Source organism: Entelurus aequoreus, linkage group LG08, assembly GCF_033978785.1.
Source record: "Entelurus aequoreus isolate RoL-2023_Sb linkage group LG08, RoL_Eaeq_v1.1, whole genome shotgun sequence".
NCBI lineage: Eukaryota > Metazoa > Chordata > Actinopteri > Syngnathiformes > Syngnathidae > Entelurus > Entelurus aequoreus.
Window position 1 is genome coordinate 19,660,681 of NC_084738.1, and position 8,186 is coordinate 19,668,866.

At 41.9% G+C, this 8,186-nt stretch overlaps 1 protein-coding gene across 1 annotated transcript in view; it reads right to left on the reverse strand.

Annotated features, from left to right (window-relative positions):
• The window catches only part of LOC133654998 (uncharacterized), a 120,321-nt gene extending 112,440 nt beyond the window's left edge, over nucleotides 1–7,881 (reverse strand). Inside the window, exon 1 of the mRNA XM_062054882.1 lies at nucleotides 7,725–7,881. The gene's annotated coding sequence lies outside the window, so the exon portion shown is untranslated. The remainder of the gene's footprint in view (nucleotides 1–7,724) is intronic.
• Between the last annotated feature and the right edge of the window lie 305 nt (nucleotides 7,882–8,186).

Sequence of the window (8,186 nt, forward strand, 5' to 3'; positions counted from 1 at the left end):
ATTATGAAGCATAAAATACGACAGCGTAGACCCCGGACTGTTGAACGACTGAAGCTCTACATAAAACAAGAATGGGAAAGAATTCCACTTTCAAAGCTTCAACAATTAGTTTCCTCAGTTCCCAATCGTTTGTTGAGTGTTGTCAAAAGAAAAGGTGATGTAACACAGTGGTGAACATGCCCTTTCCCAACTACTTTGGCACGTGGTGCAGCCATGAAATTCTAAGTTAATTATTATTAAAGTTTATGAGTTTGAACATCAAATATATTGTCTTTGTAGTGCATTCAATTGAATATGGGTTGAAAAGGATTTGCAAATCATTGTATTCCGTATATTTACATCTAACACAATTCCCCAACTCATATGGAAACTGGGTTTGTACAAACTACGACTAAATAGCAAAGGTATAAGTGCAGCCAAAAAATAATGCGGCCCAAAACTATTTAGCTCAGGGTGTTTTGCAGTGTGGATTGAGCTGTGAGAGAAATTTCAAGTCAATCCGACTTACGGGGTTCAAACTTTGGGGTTTAATAACAGTGGCAGTATCTTATTTTTCTCACCAAGCACATGTGTTCCACCTCTTTAAGGCACTATGAGAAACAAATGAAAACTCATCCTGAGTCATGTGGAAATGATTGATAAGCTTTTTAATGCACTTGTGTAACCTGTTGCATGGATGACATCAGCAGCTGCACACACACACACACACACACACACACACACACACACACACACACACACACTTTCCCTTCCACCTGCCTTGATTCACATATGAACTTGAAGTGCCACCCCATTCCTAACCCATAGGGTTCAATATGATGTCGGTCCACCTTTTGCAGCTATTACAGCTTCAACTCTTCTGGGAAGGCTGTCCACAAGGTTGCGGAGTGTGTTTTTAGGAATTTTCGACCATTCTTCCAAAAGCGCATTGGTGAGGTCACACACTGATGTTGGTCGAGAAGACCTGGCTCTCAGTCTCCGTTCTAATTCATCCCAAAGGTGTTCTATCGGGTTCAGATCAGGACTCTGTGCAGGCCACTCAAGTTCCTCCACACCAGACTCTCTCATCCATGTCTTTGTGGACCTTGCTTTGTGCACTGGTGCACAGTCATGTTAAAAGAGGACGTGGCCCGCTCCAAACTGTTCCCACAAGGTTGGGAGCATGGAATTGTCCAAAATGTTTTGGTATCCTGTAGCATTCAAAGTTCCTTTCACTGGAACTAAGGAGCCAAGCCCAACTCCTGAAAAACAACCCCACACCATAATTCCTCCTCCACCAAATTTCACACTCGGCACAATGCAGTCCGAAATGTACCGTTCTCCTGGCAACCTCCAAACCCAGACTTGTCCATCAGATTGCCAGATGGAAAAGCGTGATTCATCACTCCAGAGAACGCATCTCCACTGCTCTAGAGTCCAGTGGCGACGTGCTTTACACCAGTGGTTGAAACCACTGTGCCCCTATTTGGGTTAAAAATATTTTTTGCAAACCAGTAATTATAGTCTGCAAATTATGTTTTGTTGTTGAGTGTTGTTGCTGTCTACAGCTTGGCAGAGTAACCGTGTAATACTCTTCAATATCAGTAGGTGGCAGCCGGTAGCTAATTGCTTTGTAGATGTCGGAAACAGCGGGAGGCAGTGTGCAGGTAAAAAGGTATCTAATGCTTAAACCAAAAATAAACAAAAGGTGAGTGCCCCTAAGAAATGCATTGAAGCTTAGGGATGGCTATGCAGAACTAAACTAAAACTGAAATCGCTACAAAGTAAACAAAAACAGAATGCTGGACGACAGCAAAGACTTTCTGTGGAGCAAAGACGGCGTCCACAATGTACATCCAAACATGACATGACAATCAACAATGTCTCCGCAAAGAAGGATAAAAACAACTGAAATATCCTTGATTGCTAAAACAAAGCAGATGTGGGAAACATCGCTCAAAAGAAGACATGAAACTGCTACAGGAAAATACCAAAAAAAGAGAAAAAGCCACCAAAATAGGAGCGCCAGACAAGAACTAAAACACTACACACAGGAAAACAGCAAAAAACTCAAAATAAGTCACGGCGTGATGGGACAGATGGTGACAGTACACCTACTTTGAGACAAGAGCTACGACTTTTTAATGTCAACTGAGTTTCGTTTTTTAAGAATTTCTGATGGTGGTGTGCCTCTGGATTTTTTCAACGTAAAAAATGTGCCTTGGCTTAAAAAAGGTTGAAAAACACTGCTTTACACCACTGCATCCGACGCTTTGAATTGGACTTGGTGATGCATGGCTTAGAACAGACCTGGGCATTCTGCGGCCCGCGGGCCGCATCCGGCCCTTTGTGCGTCCTTGTCCGGCCCGCGTGAGGCCAATTATAAATTACAAAATAAATTTTAAAAAGTATCTATGTCAAGTGCGCAATACAACAGTGCTGCTTTTGTTTTGAAAAGCGTTATTTGTATTACTTCCGTGTGGACGTGTGCGTGATTGTGAGTGAATGTGAACAGCTGCAATCGCAAATTACAAAATAAAGTTGAAAAAACATCTATGTCGTGCGCGCAATACAACTGTGCTGCTTTTATTTTGAAAAGTATTATTTATGGGCGTGTGTCCGTGTGTAACCTGCGAGTGAAGGTGCACATGCAGCGACAAGTGATGCACGGTTTACACCCGAGACGCTAAAAAGAGAAAAGTTGATGAAGAATGCCGTGTTTCCAACAAGACATGAACTGCAAAGCAACGTTCCCTCTAAGGTGCGTGCCTGCGCAATTGCGCACTGCTCAAGCGTCCGCTGCGCGCAGCAATTATGCCGCGCACCAAATCAAATCCCATCTGAATTCTAAACAAAATAAACATATTTATTCTATGTAATTTTGCAATGCAACTTTGAGTGACAGTGACAACCAGCGGCCCTAACGGTGTTCGTCAACACCGTTCAATTGAACACCGTTCAATTATTGTAACGTCTATCGAGATGCTTCGAGGACAGGAATTATATCGATCACTTTATTGAGCAAAACTGTTTATATTCGGACATAACCACACCAAAAACATGAGTAAAACAATTCTATCTCGAAAAACTAGTCATTTTCTGCCGTACAAACCAGGCCAAAACCAACTTGTCATCTGTCACCAACACGCATAGCACTAAACCACTGGTGCGTTTATGGCCACACAAAAAGTCGGACAACTCAAACACCACACAAAGTTACACTATGACTCCTCAGTCATACGTGTGCTTATTTTACTGTCATTTATTATTAATGTTAATTTATTTATATTAGTCATGGAATGCTGTTACACACACTATGTTGAAGTATTACTATTATTATTAATTATTATTATTATTATTATTTATCTTACGGTATATATCAAAAATAATATTGAGCAAAATTTAACTGAAATATTGTCGATTTGGCCCTCCAGCAGTGCTCGGGTTGCTCATGCGGCCCCCGGTAAAAATTAATTGCCCACCCCTGGCTTAGAAGCAGCTGCTCGGCCATGGAAACCCATTCCATGAAGCTCTCTGCGTACTGTACGTGGGCTAATTGGAAGGTCACATGAAGTCTGGAGCTCTGTAGCAACTGAATGTGCAGAAAGTCGCCGACCTCTTTGCGCTATGCGCTCCATTATCCATTTTAGGTCCTCTATTATACCTCCTTTGGGCTATTGGGCTAAAAACTTGTGGGAGACTCACATTTTTGCTGAAGATTATAAATGCGGCCAAAAAATAACGTGGCCCCCAAAACTATTTAGCCGAGGGTGTTTTGCAGTGTGGATTGAGCTGTGAGAGAAATTTCAAGTCAATCCGACTTACGGGGTCCAACATTGGGGTTTAATCACAGCGCCAGTATCTTATTTTCCTCACCAAGCACATGTATTCCACCTTTTTAAGGCCAGTGGTGTGCCGTCAGGGCCAGCAAGGCCTTCTCTGCTGGCCTAACATAACCAGAAATCATCATCATAATTAAACATACAATTTTTTTTTTATTTACTTTCCCTAAATATCTAAAAGTATTCATATCCAGCCGAGTCATACCAAAGACTATAAAAATGGGACCCATAACCTCCCTGCTTGGCACTCAGCAACAAAGGGTTGGAGTTGGGGGTTAAATCACCAAAATGATTCCCGGGCGCGGCGCCGCTGCTGCCCACTGCTCCCCAAGGGGACGGGACAAATGCAGAGGACAAATTTCACCACATCTAGTGTGTGTGTGACAATCTTTATATCATATTATGCTACTTCCATTGTTGTTGTTTTTAGTTTGTGTGTATCCAATCAGAATTCAGCTAGTTTATGTTGCCATGCTCAGTGTTTCCCATAAACTGCCAAGATACCTGTGGCGGTGGGGGCGTGGCTATGGGCGTGGTCACCATGACATCGAGTAATTTGCATAATTTACTACAATGATATGATTTTCTCTAAAAAGGCTCAAAAAATGCATACTTATTAATTAATAATAACAGTTTTGTTTTAAACGTCCATCCATCCATCCATCCATTTTACAATATAATTACATTACTTTATGTACATATTTATATACAGATTTGAACAATAAGTTATTCACTGAAGTATATTTATTAATTGTGGTTCTTACAAAAAATATATCTTTTAAAAATATAAAAGCTAAAATGTCTCTTAAAGCTCTGCCCCTTTAATTAGTGCATACTAAATAATTTAACTTTAGCCTACTACTACAACCATATTATTTACCAGCAACATAAAGTGAAACAGAGGCAGAGGTGTCCTGCCACAGTCAGTAACAAATAAACAGAAAACAGTAGTGGTGGTAGATAGATACGAAGCTTCATCAAACATCTGTTCCACTGAACAAAGAGCTTCAAAAATCTTGATCCTACACTTCTCTTTTGTAAAGTAAATCTGAACAGCCGATATGGGCATCTACATCAACTATATGATTTGCCTGAGAAGCTGGACAGGACAAAAAATAAAATTAAAATAAAAAATAAATAAATAAATAAATAAAACAAAATTTTAAAAAATATGTGGCGGCCTTAATTCTTTCGTGGCGAGCAGCCACAAATAAATGAATGTGTGGGAAACACTGCATGCTGTACCAAATCTGCCAGGCGCCTTCAGAATCAACAATGCTGGCGTCCATGCATTGTAAGTGAACGGGGACATACAGTTGATAGACAGTTGCGATAGACAATCAGATCAAGAGTCGTTGTCAGTAAGGCCTTCTAGATGGCCTCACATTGAACATGACATTTACACGTCCTGTGATTGGATACTTAACGGCACCGTTAGCGGATGAATTTTAGAACACAGAGTTGACAGTTGCGATAGCCAAGCAGATCACAAGTTGTTGACAGTAGCTGTTCTGTTAAAAAGTTGTAAACTCTTGTTGTTAAAGTGTGTCATGCTTGTCATTTAATTAACATTGTTACATGTGTATTTGTCGCCATCATGTGGTCAGGGCAGTTAATATATTTTTGATTAAGTGTGTACTTTGAATCAAACTTTATTGACCGGAAGTCGCATAAGCCAAGCAGATAAATTTACGGTATGTGTTTTAATTGCTGATGCGTTATAATTTATTTTTAAACGCGCCATAAAATATCCCGTTTTGTATACTGTTGATGTGGTTCAATACCTAGTAGGGTGTAAATGTGTTCCTGTATACCAGTGGTTCCCAAACTTTTTACCATCCCATACCCCTTCAAACATTACAGCTACGTAGCCCCTTTCCCCCCACCACACACACACCTATATACAGTACAACACTTAAACTATAAAATTATTAGGGATTTCAGGACTCAGATGGAAGTTTAGATCAAACAGAGTTTTATTAAAATATAGACAGATAAACGGGAATTTGAAAGAAGGACGTGACTGCAGCAGAGCGGGGACGTGACAGAAATCCAGGTTAATGTGAAGGGTTCGCTTGAGAGAATGCACATTACCCCTTTATGTCTGGCCGAATCTAAGAAAGTCTTAGCCTTAGATAGTCTTCCACACACAGTCTGTGCCTCGTTTTAGTTTTCAGGCTCATCAGAGCTGAGAACCCGCTCTCACACAAATACGCGGTTGCAAAGGGCATCAAGGTCTTGACAGAGCATTTGGCCAGTCCAGGGTACTCTGTGCACAGTCCTATCCAGAAATCTGGCACAGGCTTCTGGTTGAATTTAATTTTCATGGATCCTGTTGTTGCGATGTCAATGAGGCTCTCCTTTTCAGATGCCGTTAACGCAGTTGGCACGGCAGAAAAGGGATATCGAATCCAACTGTCCGACTCGTCTATTTTAGGGAAGTACCTGCGCAGTTGTGCAGCCAGCTCACCGAGGTGAGTAGTTATGTCACGTTTGACACTGTCAGACAGAGGTGATTTGCACACAAACCAAATCATGCAACGTCGGAAAGACCTGTTTTGTTGTTGTTCATGCAGTCTAACCAGAGCTTCGACTTCTTAATCATAGCCTCAATTGTATCTCGTACATTAAATATGGTTGTGGAGAGCCCCTGTGATCCGAGACTAAGTTCTTTCAGACGTACCCCCCTACAAACACTGGTTATAAATTTGATGATTGTGGCTTAAAGTTTATGAAAACCTTGAATTGAAAATCTCAGAAAATGTGTAAGCCAAAATGATAATAAAGGCTTGACATATCTCACTTTGCATGTAATTAGTTGAATGCAGCTGAGATAGGCTCCAGCAACCCCCGCGAGCCCGAAAGGGAAGAAGCGGTACAAAATGGATGGATGGATGGGCTTGATATCACAGATTAGTTTCACTTTTGAAGTTAATTTCTGACATCAATGGAAGTGTACACAATATTCCCATTATTTGAGTTTCACCTGTATAATATAACGACTGAGAGAAAATCTGGTGGGAGGAAACATCTCTGACTACATCTGTAGCAAACATATGCAAGCTTTTGACCACAAACTTAGTCCCTGCTCGGTGACATTCATCTGCTGTATAGTATTTATCCAACAATGATCATGCGGTGAGATCAATTATGGTATTTGGAGAGGTAATCATTTAACTCGGAGATCACTGAAGGCCTACGTGGGAAACGCACGGCCCGCCACTGTTTAAGGCCCTATGAGAAAGAAATGCAAACTCATCCTAAGTCACGCGGAGATGATTGATATGCTTTTTAATGTACAGTATGTGTGTAACTTGTTGCATGGATGACATCAGCAGCTGCACACACACACACACACACAATTTTCCTGTTCCCCTCCTTGGACAATTGTGTGGCTCACTCTCCATTGTGGAAGCCATGTCAGCTGCACATGTGTGCTGGCTATAAAACAACTAAAAAGCATCCCTTTCCTGGCTATAGCTGGGTCACAAATGGCCTCATATAAACACAGGACACACCTTTTTGGACATATCCTCCTGACCTTCCACCCCGTCACAGTACTCTTCTTTCCGTTTTGCCAGGGGAAAACAACACACAAGTCCCATCATAGAGCAAAGAAAATGAACTTTTTTGGGGGGTTGTTTGCACACTCAACTTGGTGTCTTTTGTGTACCCTCACACAACGTGCCTCCTCGCTCGGTTTCCCCTAGCATTGTCATGACAACAGTGTGTACGCAACCACACACACTCACACACAAAAAACGGAGAGTTAGTTTGCAATTTTTTAATCGGGAGTATTTTTAAAAGAAGTGAAAGTATATCACCGGGATGTGTTTGTTAAGCGTCCCCGGCGAGCAACAAGTGCACAGCAACAAAAGAAGGTGCATGCTTACACGTTCCTACCTTGTTTTTACAGCGACTCTTCCATCCAAAGCTTCTCGTTTCGGATGAAATCCCGTCAACGAGGTCACACGGATAACTTCCAGAGAGTTTTTGCAAACTTTTTTTCCCCCCGCAGTAACAGACCGCTCGACCGAGAGTCCGGCAAAGCACCGCGCGTCATGTGGGGTGGCCCGGGTGGTAATCTCCGCCCAGGTTTGTGTTCGCTTCTACGAGAGGATGCTCCGCCCCGCCCGCTTCCAGCGCCCTCGGGGATAAATCACGCCAACCCCAAGCGGTGCATGGTTTGTGTCTGCTGATTGATGGCAGAGGGAGCTCCAAGTGTTGTTATGATGATTAAAAACCTGGGAATGTACTTTTTTTTCTCCCCCACTGTGTTTTATATTCGACAAAGTCAATTATGAGGAATTATTGTGCAAATGACAATTATCCTAATGGGACGTTTGAAGTCCTCCAGGCGATCAT